At 48.1% G+C, this 13440-nt stretch overlaps 1 protein-coding gene across 1 annotated transcript in view; it reads left to right on the forward strand.

The window, feature by feature from the left end:
* The window catches only part of LOC139155901 (long-chain-fatty-acid--CoA ligase ACSBG2-like), a gene marked incomplete at its 3' end in the record, with an annotated part of 44321 nt that continues 30881 nt past the window's right edge, over positions 1 to 13440 (forward strand). The window contains 1 exon segment of the mRNA XM_070731265.1: positions 1 to 82.

Raw genomic sequence — 13440 nt, forward strand, 5'->3', positions numbered from 1 at the left:
CGCCCCCGCCCCGCCCCCAGCCTTTCAAAAAGCGCCCCGCTCGCCCCGCGCCCTTCATTGGAGACGCCGGCGGCAGCGGAGGGTGAGTGCAGCCTAAAGGGGCGGCTGGGGGTCCCAGGGCTCGGAGGGGGGGCTGGACGGGGCTCCCCTCCTGGCTTTCCACCCCCCCAAAACACCCGGCTCTCGGGGGCCGAAGCAGCGCTTCAACCCGCCTAACCCCCCTCCTCCTTCTCTCCCCCCCAACAACCCCCCTGCGAGGTGGGACGGGGCAGAAAGGGCGGGAGGGGCCGCTCCAAAGTCCCCCTGCCTTCCCGGGGAGCCCCACCACCAAGGGTTTCATGCCTACATTCATTCATTGGACTTGGGGTTTTTTAGGGGGGGTATAATTTTTCTAAAAATTTTCTCCGCCTTAGATAAAACCTATGTAAATAGCAAAACACAACACCGAGATCCGTATCCATATGCCAAATTTGCATATCATTAGTGTGCTCTAAAGAGTTACTTTCTACTTTCCCCTCCCATAACTCCCACCTCTCCAGCCCTTATAGCGCTACTAGTCATTTAGTAATTTTAGTACTATAGGTACTAAAGTACTACGTTAGTACTATAAGCACTATAGTACTATAACACTTATACAGTAGTACTAAAATTTTATAGTACTTATACTTATACAGTAGTTCTATAAGTACAGTACTTATAGTTTTTAGTATTAGTAATTTAGTAATTTTAGTACTATAAATTTACTTTTTAGTAAATTTACTATTCGGTAAATTTAATACTTTACGTACTATAGTACTTACAGTACTAAACTTTTAAGAACAGAGACAAGCAAAAAAACTCCCCCAAATATAGCTAACATTCTCTAAGTCCCATTTTCTTCATTATTGCATATGAATCCGATTAATAAAATAAATTTAAAAAATAATTAAAGAGGAACTGGGCCTCCCCGTGGTCTGAGGACAAGCTATGAATACCAGGTGGGACCTTGGAGGTCTTCTAGTCCAGCCCCTGCTCAGGGAGGGAAATCCCTGTCACCATTTCAGACAAAAAACGCTTGTCCAGGCTTAAGGCAGGACTCGAACTCACCAGCACCCGGGCCATAGCCAGCCAGCCAGCTTCCATGGCTGAAGCAGGACTCGAATTCCCCACCTGGTGCCTTTGGCCCCCTTAGGCGAAATAGGGCAGCGTTGGAGGGCTCCAGAACTCTTCCCGAGGGAGGGGGGGAAGCGGAGGAGCCTCCCCGGTGCCTGGAGCGTCCCACAGCCCTTTTCACCCCAAAACTTGCTCTCTCGCCCCATGGAAGGTGGGGGACCCCTTGGCTGGACACCCCCAACTGCTCCATGGGTTCCTTCTTGCTCAGAGTTTGCAAAGAGTTGGGCAGCCTATCAAATAAATTACATTAAATGCATTACAGATTGGGGGGGGGGTCTCCTTTGCATTGCACCCTTCCAGCCGTTCCTTCAAGCAGCCCCCCCCCCAAAGGGCCCATGGACTGGGGACGGTGGGGGTTGGGGGCCCTCCTATCTGTCTGGAGGACTGGCCAGCCCGGGGAGAGAACTCCCCTGCGGCCTTATTTGCCAGGGGCTGCAGAAGCCCCTCTTGCTAGGCTCATGGGGCCACTCCCCCCTTCTGATGCCCAGCAAATGGGGAGACCCCTTTCCTAGCCCCCCCTAAGTCCCCCAGACTCTCCTACTCCCCCTTTCCCCTTCCCAGGCCTCCAGAAAAGCTTCCCCCTTATTTTCCTACACCGCCTCCCTCTTTTCTGCCCGGTGGACCCCCAACGTGCAGTGGACAGTCTGGCCAAAGGAGAAAAGGATGGGGAGGGGTCCCTTGGGGGGGCTGGAGGAGCTTCCCCCACTCTCCCATTTTATGCCAAAGCTTTGGGGCAGAATTCAAACTCGTCTGGGAGGAGAAATCGCCTCTTTGGGGAGGAATTCCCAGCCAGGGCAAATTGGAAAGACCCCTCCAGGCGGTTTGTTGACATGGGGTTTTTTTTGCACATTGTGGGTCTTTCCACACAAGCCAGCTTGTCCCCTCTGCCACGGCTGGCCGGGTGTGCGAAGCCAGTTGTGACTGAAGCGGATCGTTCTTTGTCCGAAAACATTTCCTCCTCGGGGAACAATGCGCTGATTGATTGGCACCAACGGATGGTTATCTAACCAGGCGCACGTGGGGGGGGGGGGTTGGCCACAACAACCGGGCAGAAGGGGGGGGCTGGAGGGCTGTGGCCCATGGGGGGGGGGTGAGGTCCTGAACTCCATGGAAAATGGGAGACCCTTTGGCTGGACCCCCTGTCTGCCTCCCTCCATGGGTTCCTTCCTTCCCCACCCAGAGTTTGCAAGGAGCTGGGAGGGCTATACTGTAATTAATTAAATCCATTCCACATTGTATTCCACCCTTCCAGCAGCCCGCCCCCCAAAGGGCCCATGGGCTGGGGATGATGGGAGTTGGGGACCCTCCCGTCTGTCTGCAGGACTGGCCAGCCCTTGGAGAGAACTTTGCCAGGGGCAGCAGAAGCCACGCTTGCTAGGCTGGTGGGGGTCACTGCCCCCCTCCCTTCTGATGCTCAGCAAATGGGGAGACCCCTTCCTAGCCCCCCCTTTACCCTCCTTGCTAAGTGGATCCTGGGGATCTGACATCCTGCCCTGGGATCCTTCGGCATGGAATCCCGTGGCTTCAGCCAGACCATTCTTACCAAGTACAACATATTTTTTTTCTTGATTGATGATTATCTGATAAATTGTGAAATGTAAAAATAACTAAGATATACAAATATATACAACAAATTTTGAAAGTTTTAGCCGCCTTGAGTCTTCGGAGAGGGGCGGCATACAAATCTAATATATTATTACAGGTATTATTAATTATTATTATTATAAGCAGTCAACAGTACAGCTGACAACTCGGTTTGGGTATGTGTGTGTAATGTTTTGTTAGTTTCTTGGTTTTGTTGTTTGTTTGTTTTCTTTAATGTATTAAACTAACAAAGATTATTTTAAAAAGAAAAAGAAAGGACAAAATTGACTGCCTGGAAAAAAGAACAGGGCCATTTTTCACACTGACCACCGGCACAGAATTCATGTGCTCCAAATTTCATGCATTTGGCAAAACCGCCTCTAGTTATGTGAGTCTCAGAGCTCCGGAGTTGCGACCTTCTGTGACCCGGGGGGAAACTACATTCACTTAACAACCCAATCACTCCCTTAAACAGTTGTGACGATGCGTTTCGGATTTCTGCGCAAGGAAGGTTGTAAAATTCACTCGGCAACAACTGCCTTGCTCAGCGACGGAGGTTTTTGGGCTCAATTGCTATAAGTAGAGGCTACCTGTAGTTAGACTTAGTTCTTAGTTTTCTCATAGAGACATAGAAGATGGACGGCAGAAAAAGCGCTCCTGGTCCATCTAGTCTGCCCTTCTACTATTTCCTGTATTTTATCTTTGCATGGATCTAGGTTTATCCCAGGCATGTTTAGATTCAGTGACTGTGGATTGACCAACCACATCTGCTGGGAGTTTATTCCAAGCATCTACTACTATTTCAGTCAATATTTTCTCATGTTGCTTTTGATCTTTCCCCCAACTAACTTCAGATTGTGTCCCCTTGTTCTTGTGTTCACTTTCCTATTAAAAACACTTCCCTCCTTAAACCTTATTTAACCCTTTGACATATTGAAATGTTTCAATTCTCCTGGGACTCAAGGCCCCCTCCTCCCCAGCCTTCTCTTTCCCTTCCACCTCTGTTGGTTGATGCAGGGAGCCCTCGACCTTATGACCAAATGAGGTTGCTAAGTGAAGCATTGGGTCGAGTGAGGGGTTTTTTTGCCCTGGTTTGTTAACTTTCCTTGTCATGGTGGTTAAGCGAATCAGCATTGCAATTGTTGGGCTAGTGGCATGGATGTTATAGTGGTTGGTTTATATTAACCTGGTTATTAGGTGAACCTGGCTTTGCTTATTGAAAGGTGGTCAAAGCGGGTCATGTGAGTGGGGGGAGGCTGGGAGAGGCGTCGGTGGGGAAAAACGCTCCCAAGTCACTTTTTCCCAGCCCTGTTGTAACTTGTGGTGGTTAATGGTGGTTAAGTGGAGGTCTGTGGGCCCCTCGGCTTCAACTGGGCTCCCCAGGAGGGAGGGAGGGAGGGAGGGAGGGATTTGGAGCCAAAGGGCCTCGGCTGCTAGTTGCCTTCTGGGAGTCCAGACCGGTCACTCGGCTTGGGAGCCACGTCAGCCTTCTGCTCAGGAGGGGGGACGGAGGGGGGCAGGCTTGGCTCCTCCTGCCTCCCCCCCCCCAAGGCTGGGTGCCTCCGCTCAAGGCTCACCTCTCCTTCCCCCCCCAGGCTATGGGTCACAGGGCAAAGGCACCGAGCATCCTCCCCACAACTGCCTGCCAGCTCTCCTCCTCCCCTCTCCCTCTTTTTCCTTTTCTTCCTCTCTTTCTCCTCTTCCTCATTCTCTTCTCTTTCTCTATCCTTCTCTTCTCTTTCTCCTCTTCCTCCTCCTCTTCTTCCCCTTCCTCCTCCACCTCTCATCTTCCTCTACCCTTCTCTTCTACCTTTCTCTTCTTCCTCTCCTCCCTCCTCCTCTCCTCTTTCTCTATCCTTCTCTTCCTCTACTCTTCCTCCTCCTCTTCCTCCACCTTTCTCTTCTTCCTCTTCCACTCTTTTGCCTCTTCCTCCTTCTTTTCTTCCTCCCCTCTTCCTCCTTCTCCTCTTCTCTTTCTCTATCCTTCTCTTTTTCTTCCTCTCCTCTTTCTCCTCTTCCTCCTCCTTTCTTCCTCCTCCACCTCTCCTCTTCCTCTCCCCTTCTCTTCTTCCTCTTCCTCTCTTTCACCTCTTCCTCCTTCTCTTCTTCCTCTCCTCTTCCTCCTCTTCCTCGTTCTCCTCTTCTCTTTCTCTATCCTCTTCTTCCTCCTCTCCTCTTCCTCCTACTCTTCCTCCCCTTCCTCCTCCACCTCTCCTCTTTCTCTATCCTTCTCTTCCTCTACTCTTCCTCCTCCTCTTCCTCCACCTTTCTCTTCTTCCTCTTCCACTCTTTTGCCTCTTCCTCCTTCTTTTCTTCCTCCCCTCTTCCTCCTTCTCCTCTTCTCTTTCTCTATCCTTCTCTTTTTCTTCCTCTCCTCTTTCTCCTCTTCCTCCTCCTTTCTTCCTCCTCCACCTCTCCTCTTCCTCTCCCCTTCTCTTCTTCCTCTTCCTCTCTTTCACCTCTTCCTCCTCCTCTTCTTCCTCTCCTCTTCCTCCTCTTCCTCGTTCTCCTCTTCTCTTTCTCTATCCTCTTCTTCCTCTTCTCCTCTTCCTCCTACTCTTCCTCCCCTTCCTCCTCCACCTCTCCTCTTCCTCTACCCTTCTCTTCTTCTATCTTTCTCTTTTTCCTCTTCCTCTCTTCTCTATCCTTCTCTTCCTCTCCTCTTCCTCCTCCTCTTCTTCCTCCTTCTCCTCTCTTCCTCTACTCTTCTCTTCTTCCTCTATCCTTTCTCCTGTACCCTTTCTCCTCTTCCCCCTCCTCCTCCTCCGTTGGTCTCTCTCTCTCACACACACATACCCCCACACACACACAAACGGAGAGACAGCCCTGGGGGACGGTCTGCCCCCGTGATGTGATGAGCCTTGGATGTTGCCGCTCGGCCCTCCCATTGGTGGAGGAGAGTTGGATGATTCAACAGCAGGTGTAGCCGCTGCGTTGAGCAACAGGCGGATCTAATTAGGGGAAGGGGGGGACGAGGGAGGGTCCAAACCCTCCCTGGGAAACTCAGGGCTCTGCCTGCCAGGAAGCTGCAGCTGTTCTCTCCAAGGACCAGCTGAGTGGGGGGGGGAGCCCCTCGGTTTCACATTAAAAAAATGATGTTTCAGTGGATTCCCGGAAGAGGGGAGGGAAGAGCGAGGAAGATTGCTGTGTGTGTGTGTCTGTGCTGGAGGCTGAAACCTACACAGATCAGTTGTGGGAATTGGGGAGGTCGAGTTCACTGGAAAGGATTGTAGAGGACAGGATAGCTGGGATCCAGTAATTGGGGGGCTGCCCCAAAGAAGGTGGGGGGGGGATGTCAACCCATCCTCCAAAGCACCAGAAGGCAGGACGAGAAAGCAAACAAGCAGAGAAGCCATCTGGAATTGGAGAGAAATGTCCTAACAGTGGGAACAATTAACCGGTGGAACTACTTGCCACCAGAAGTTGTGAATGCTCCAACACTGGAGGTTTTTAAGGGAGAGATCCGAATTTTATTTTTATTTTATTTATTTTATTTTATTTATTGTTAGAGTTGAAAGGGACCATGCAGGTCATCAAGTCCAATTTGTCGAGAATGGTCTAGGACAGTGATGGCGAACCTATGGCACGGGTGCTACAGGTGGCACGCGGAGCCATATGTGCTGGCACATGGACCATTGCCCTAGCTCAGCTCCAACATGCACGTGTGTACCGGCCAGCTGAGTTTTGGCTCACACAGAGGCTCTGGGAGGGGGTTTTTGGCTTCCAGGCAGCCTCCGGAGGGATGGGGGTTTTAACCCTCCCTCCCCTCCAGCCTGGGGAGGGTGAAACATGAGCCTACTGGGCCCACCAGAAGTTGGGAAACAGGCCGTTTCCAGCCTCCAGGGGGCGGGGGGGAAGCTGTTTTCGCCCTCCCCAGGCATTGAATTGTGGGTGGGGGCACTCGCACATGTGCGATACATATGCTCTTTCAGCACCCGAGGGGAAAAAAAGGTTTGCCCTCACTAGGGGTTCCTGCTCTTCCAGGAGGGGGCTGGACTAGATGACCTCCAGGGTCCCTTCTAACTCTGTCATTCTGGGGGGGGCGAGGGGGAGGCAGAAAAGGGGAGTCAGCTGATGGGGCTACTGGCTTTTCCTTTTGCAGAGCCCTTGAGTAGAGATTGCCCCCACTTTAATAATAATAATAATAATAATAATAATAATAATAATAATAATAATATATATATTAGATTTGTATGCTGCCCCTCTCTGGAGACTCAGGGCAGAGGGGGGGGCTGTTTGTGTGTGTGTCAAGGGTGGGTTCTTCCAGGTTCAGACCAGATAGCCTGAACCATCCACTAGTGATCCAATTCATTTGGTGCTGGTCTGTTGGTGCCGTCATCTTTTTTCTGGAGGTTTTGGTGAATTTTCCCTCCCTGTTTTGAAGGTTTTTCCTGTTCTGCTGCTTGTCAAAGGGCCCTCCCGCCTGCTTCCCCCCACCTGCCCCGGGTTTAAACTGACCTTTATTCCTTTGCCCGAAGCACAGCTGTGTTTCGGGTTGATTCCGGCTCCTGAGCATGCACAAAAGCCAAATTGTGTATACTGTATATCAGTGTTTCTCAACCTTGGCAACTTGAAGATATCTGGACTTCAACTCCCAGAATTCCCCAGCCAGGATTCTGGCTGGGGAGTTGAAGTCCAGATATCTTCAAGTTGCCAAGGTTGGGAAACACTGCTGTATATTATAGGTTGTGAGCCACCCTAAGTCCTTGGAAAGGGGCGGCATAGAAATCCAATTAATATTATTATTATTATTATTATTATTATTATTATTATTATTATTATTAATAATAATAATAATAACAACAACAACAACGAAGATTGACAGCGAAAAAAGACCTGGTGGTCCATCTAGTCTGCCCTTATACTATTTCCTGTATTTTATTTTAGGATGATCTATGTTTATCCCAGGCATGTTTAGATTCAATGACTGTGGATTGACCAACCACGTTTGCTGGAAGTTTGTTCCAAGCATCTACTACTCTTTCAGTCAAATAATATTTTCTCATGTTGCTTCTGATCTTTCCCCCAACTAACCTCAGATTGTGCCCCCTGGTTCTTGTGTTCACTTTCCTAATATAACCCAGAAGAGATGGTCCTTCAGATAACCTGGTCCCCAAGTCATGTAGGGTTTTGAAAGTGGCCAACGGCACCTTGAATTGGACCTGGACCTGGAAGCAAATCGGCCGCCAATGCAGTTCCTGTGGGACAGGCGAGCCCTGTACATATGTGGGTCAGCCCAAAACCATGAGGGCTGCTGCATGTTGCTCAATTGAGGAAGTTTAGTGTTTTTGCAAGGTAATAGTCATTGATAATTGGTCGTTGATCAGATGGCAGGCCATTGGGATCTGGCCAGTAAAGATTATGCATGTAAGGTGTTTTACGGTATACAGTACAGTATTACATTTTATGTCTGTTTGGTTGTAAGCCACCCAGAGTCCTCAGGGAGTTGGTGGCATATAAGTCCAAGTTAATTAATTAATTCATAGTCAGACCCACCTGCCTGTCTGTGTGCAATAGAGAAGGGGTCTCCAACCTTGGCGACTTTTAAGACTTGTGGACTTCAATTCCCAGAACTCTTGAGAGTTGAAGTCCATTGTTCAGTCCCATCGATTAAACAATGTCATCTGGTGGGACCCAGGGGAAGAGCCTTCTCTGTGGCGGCCCCAGTCCTCTGGAATCAACTCCCCCCAGAGATTAGAACTGCTCCCACTCTCCTTGCCTTTCAAAAGCTTCTGAAGACGCACCTACGTCGTCAGGCATGGGGAAATTAATATACCCCTAGCTACTATGATTTTATGTATCGATTGTTAGGTTCTGTGATTGTTTTTCTTTTTATAATAAAGATTTTAAATTGTTTTTAATATAAGATTTGTACATGTTGTATTGTTGTTGTGAGCTGCTCTGAGTCCTCGGAGAGGGGGGGCACACAAATCTAATTAATAATAATAATAATAATAATAATAATAATAATAATATTAGTCTTAAAGTGGCCAAGGTTGGAGACCCCTGCAATAGAGAATGGATGTTTTGCATAAAGTGGGGGGTATAAAATAGAGAACTTGAGCCCCACTCGCAGTCAGTGGTGGCCGGGGGTCTGAACTTTGGCCTCTTGGGTGTTGCAGCCTTAAAGAGTGTGTTTAAACCCCTTGCAGAATTGGGGGCTGTGCCAGATAAGCAGCTTTCATCTGCACTTTAACCAACACATGACTTGCAAATAAGAGGCAGCTGGACCTTTTTTTAACCCTTTCCTTCCTAGCAAAGAGTTTTGCAACTCTTAGGTCAAAAGTCCTGAAAGGCTTTGGGGGGGGGGCAGACAGCTGGTCTTGAGTTTTTGGAGGCCCAGTTGAAAATCTTTTTTTTTCAGATCCTGGCTGGTTTTGCTCGCTCCGTTGAACCGGGATTTTGTTGAATTAAGCTGCAGTTGGGTCAAATAACATGCTAAGCTCTGAATCGTGGTTTGTAAGGCACATGGCCAGGTTGCTGTTGTGCAATGTATATGCCATGTTCAAGATAGAATGTGTGAGAAGCCAGGTGCTGCCTCTTAGATTAAATTAGATTAAATTAGAATTGCCCCCACCCTCCTTGCCTTTCGTAAGATGCTTAAAACCCACCTCTGCTGCCAGGCACGGGGGAATTGAGATACTCTTTCCCCCTAGGCCTTTACAATTTTATGCATGGTATGTCTCTATGTATGTTTGGTTTTTATAATAATGGGTTTTTAATTGTTTTTAGTATTGGATTATTATTGTATGCTGTCTTGTTACTGTTGTTAGCCGCCCCGAGTCTTCGGAGAGGGGTGGCATACAAATCAAATCAAATCAATCAATCAATCAATCAATCAATAAATAAATAAATAAATAAATAAATAAATAAATAAATAAATAGTATATAAGTCTAAATGCTAACATAGAAACATAGAAGTCTGACGGCAGAAAAAGACCTCATGGTCCATCTAGTCTGCCCTTATACTATTTCCTGTATTTTATCTTAGGATGGATATATGTTTATCCCAGGCATGTTTACATTCAGTTACTGTGGATTGACCAACCACGTCTGCTGGAAGTTTGTTCCAAGCATCTACTAATCTTTCAGTAAAATAATATTTTCTCATGTTGCTTTTGATCTTTCCCCCAACTAACTTCAGATTGTGTCCCCTTGTTCTTGTGTTCACTTTCCTATTAAAAACACTTCCCTCCTGGACCTTATTTAACCCTTTAATATATTTAAATGTTTCGATCATGTCCCCCCTTTTCCTTCTGTCCTCCAGACTATACAGATTGAGTTCATGAAGTCTTTCCTGATACGTTTTATGCTTAAGACCTTCCACCATTCTTGTAGCCCGTCTTTGGACCTTCCACCATTCTTGTAGCCTGTCTTTGGACCCGTTCAATATTGTCAATATCTTTTTTTGTAGGTGAGGTCTCCAGAACTGAACACAGTATTCCAAATGTGGTCTCACCAGCACTCTATATAGCGGGATCATAATCTCCCTCTTCCTGCTTGTTATACCTCTAGCTATGCAGCCAAGCATCCTACTTGCTTTTCCTACCGCCTGACTGCACTGTTCACCCATTTTGAGACTGTCAGAAACCACTACCCCTAAATCCTTTTCTTCTGAAGTTTTTGCTAACACAGAACTGCCAATACAATACATTGGTAAAATGAGGAGCCAGATTGTTGGGGGCAAGAGGCCGACTCTCTCTAAACCGCTTAGAGACGGCTGGAAAGCTCCGTGAAGTGTTATATAAGTCTAAATGCAATGTTCATGCTATTGCAATATAAGTCTAAGTGCTACTGCTATTCCTTCAAGAGTCAAAGCCAAGCTAAAATAGCCTTTGGAGGCCATGTAAGGACCTCAAAAGGTTGACTTCCAAGGTGGGTCAAATGAGGGCCCAGATTGTTGGGGGCAACAGGTTGGCTCTGTAAACCGCTTAGAGAGGGCTGTAAAACACTATGAAGTGGTATAGAAGTCTAAGTGGGAAGGAAAGGAAGGGAAGGAAGGGGAGGGAGGGAAGGAAGGAAGGAAGGAAGGAAGGGCCATGGTGGCGCAGTGGAAAGAATGTAATATGGTGTGATTGGACGGTATGATTGCATATTAGATTAGGGTTTTTAGTTGTATTTTAAATTATTAGATTTGTGCTACATGCTTATGTTTGTATCTATTCTGTGAGCTGCCCCAAGTCTTCGGAGAGGGGCGGCATACAAATCTAATAAATAATAATAATAATAATAATAATAATAATAAGTATTATAGGCTAACTCTGCCAACTGCCAGCAAGTTCGATCTTGACGGGGGCGTTTGCCCAGGTTCGCCTTGTGCACCAGTTGCGGCCCTATTTGGACCGGGAGTCACTGCTCACAGTCACTCATGCCCTCATCACCTCGAGGCTCGACTACTGTAACGCTCCCTACATGGGGCTACCTTTGAAAAGTGTTCGGAAACTTTAGGTCGTGCAGAATGCAGCCACGAGAGCAATCATGGGCTTTCCCAAATATGCCCATGTTACACCAACACTCCGCAGTCTGCATTGGTTGCCGATCAGTTTCCGGTCACAATTCAAAGTGTTGGTTATGACCTATAAAGCCCTTCATGGCACCGGGCCACGTTACCTCAGGGACTACCTTCTGCCGCACGAATCCCAGCGACCAATTAGGTCCCACAGAGTTGGCCGTCTCCGGGTCCTGTTGACTAAGCAATGTCGTTTGGCGGGACCCAGGGGAAGAGCCTTCTCTGTGGTGGCCCCGGCCCTCTGGAACCAACTCCCCCCAGAGATTAGAATAGCCCCCACCCTTGCCTTTCGCAAGCTTCTTAAAACCCACCTGTGTCGTCAGGCATGGGGGAATTAAGATATTCTTTCCCCCTAGGCCTATACAATTTATGTATGGTACGTTTGTATGTATGATTGGTTTTAAAATAAGGGTTTTTAGCTTCTTTAGTATTGGATTGTCGCATGTTGTTTTTACCACTGTTGTTAGCCGCCCCGAGTCTGCGGAGAGAGGCGGCATACAAATCCAATAAAATGAAAAATGAAATGAAATGACCAGCTCAAGGTTGACTCAGCCTTCCTTCTTTCCAAGGTGGGTAAAATGAAGACCCAGATTGTTGGGGGAAAGAGGCTGACTCTGTAAACTGCTTAGAGAAGGCTGTAAAAACTGTGAAGCAGCATATACAGTCTAAATGCTATTGCTAACTCCCAGAATTCCCTAGCTGCTGGGGGGTGGTGGCTTGGTTTACCTACTCCACTGTAGCAACTCGGAGATGAGTGGACTTCAAACCCCAGAATTCTCCAGCCAGCCCTGGGGCTAAGGACCAAGAATGGATGGGCGAAAACAGGGAGGTTGGAGTCTTTGTTTAATTTTTTATTATTATTAGAGTTGGAAGGGGACTTTGCTGGTCATCTAGTCCAACCCTGCAGGAGACCCTACATCACACTAGTCCAATAGCAGTCCAGTCTTTTCTTGAAAGTCTCAAGTATTGGAGCGTTCACCACCTCTGTGGACAAGCTGTTCCACTGGTTGATTGCTCTCACCGTCAGAAAGTTCCTCCTTATTTCCAGGTTGAATCTCTCCTTGGTCAGCCTCCACCCGTTGTTCCTTGTCTGGCTCTCTGGTGCTTTGGAAAATAATGTGACCCCCTCCTCCTTGTGGCAGCCACTCAAGTATTTGAAGACTGCTATCATGTCCCCCCTGGATCTCCGCTTTGCTAGACTCTCCATGCCCAGTTCCTTCAACCTTTCCTCCTATGTTTTGGTTTTTAATCCCTTTAACATTCTGGTTGAATGTCTTGTGCCGCTCCCCTGGAAAAGATAGCTTTTTTTCCTGGCAGGTGGGGACTCCAGAGGCCACTTAGTTGGTTCTCTTGCTCTTCTTCTCTTGGGAGTTGGGGAGCAGAAATAATCCCCCAAGGGGATCTTGGCCGCTTTTTTCCTGGTTCTTGGTCTTTGCCAGGGTGACACCCTTCTCTCTCTCTCTCTCTCTCTCTCTTTCTCTCTCTCTCCTTCCTTCTCACCTGCTTTGCTTCAGGGTGAGTTCTGGTTTTGGGAAGTTTTCAATAACTTAGAGACCCACTGGGTCACCTAGACTTGACACTTAATTGTGAACTGAAGGGAAATGGGCTTGGGTTCCAGTCGGAAGGGGGGAAGAAGGCAAGGGGACCATTTCGATCCGTGGCAAAATCCCCATGGGTGAGGGGGTGTTTTTGTGAGGCCTCGTTGCGCACAGAATCACCTGGTCAAAACAAGAGAATTCGGAACAGAAGATGGTGAAGAAGTGGAGGAAAAATGTCTTTCTCAGGAAGGGGGCGAGACAGTTTTGAAAAGTGAACCTCCCTGTCCAAGAGCAGGCTACTAACGAACGTGCCTCGTGAGTGGTGTCCCCCTCTCCAGGAACTCTAGGAAGATAAGGAAGATGCCAGACCAGGTTTGGCTTCAGCTGATCCAGCTTCAGGGAAGAAGAAGAAAAAAATCAGATTTAGTGCTGAGACGTTAGCCGGGGTGGTGCAGTGGTTAGAGTGTAGTTCAGCTGTTCAAATCTCACCACTGGCTCAAGGTTGACTCAGCCTTCCGTCCTTCCGAGGGGGGTCAAATGAGGACTCTGTTGAGGGCAAGGGGCTGGTTCTGTAAGCTGCTTAGAGAGGGCTAGAAAAGCACCATGAAGCGGTATATAAGTCTAAATGCTATTGCCCTCCCTCCCTCCCTTCCTTCT

Source organism: Erythrolamprus reginae, unplaced genomic scaffold (assembly GCF_031021105.1).
Source record: "Erythrolamprus reginae isolate rEryReg1 unplaced genomic scaffold, rEryReg1.hap1 scaffold_109, whole genome shotgun sequence".
In the NCBI taxonomy this organism is placed as follows: domain Eukaryota; kingdom Metazoa; phylum Chordata; class Lepidosauria; order Squamata; family Dipsadidae; genus Erythrolamprus; species Erythrolamprus reginae.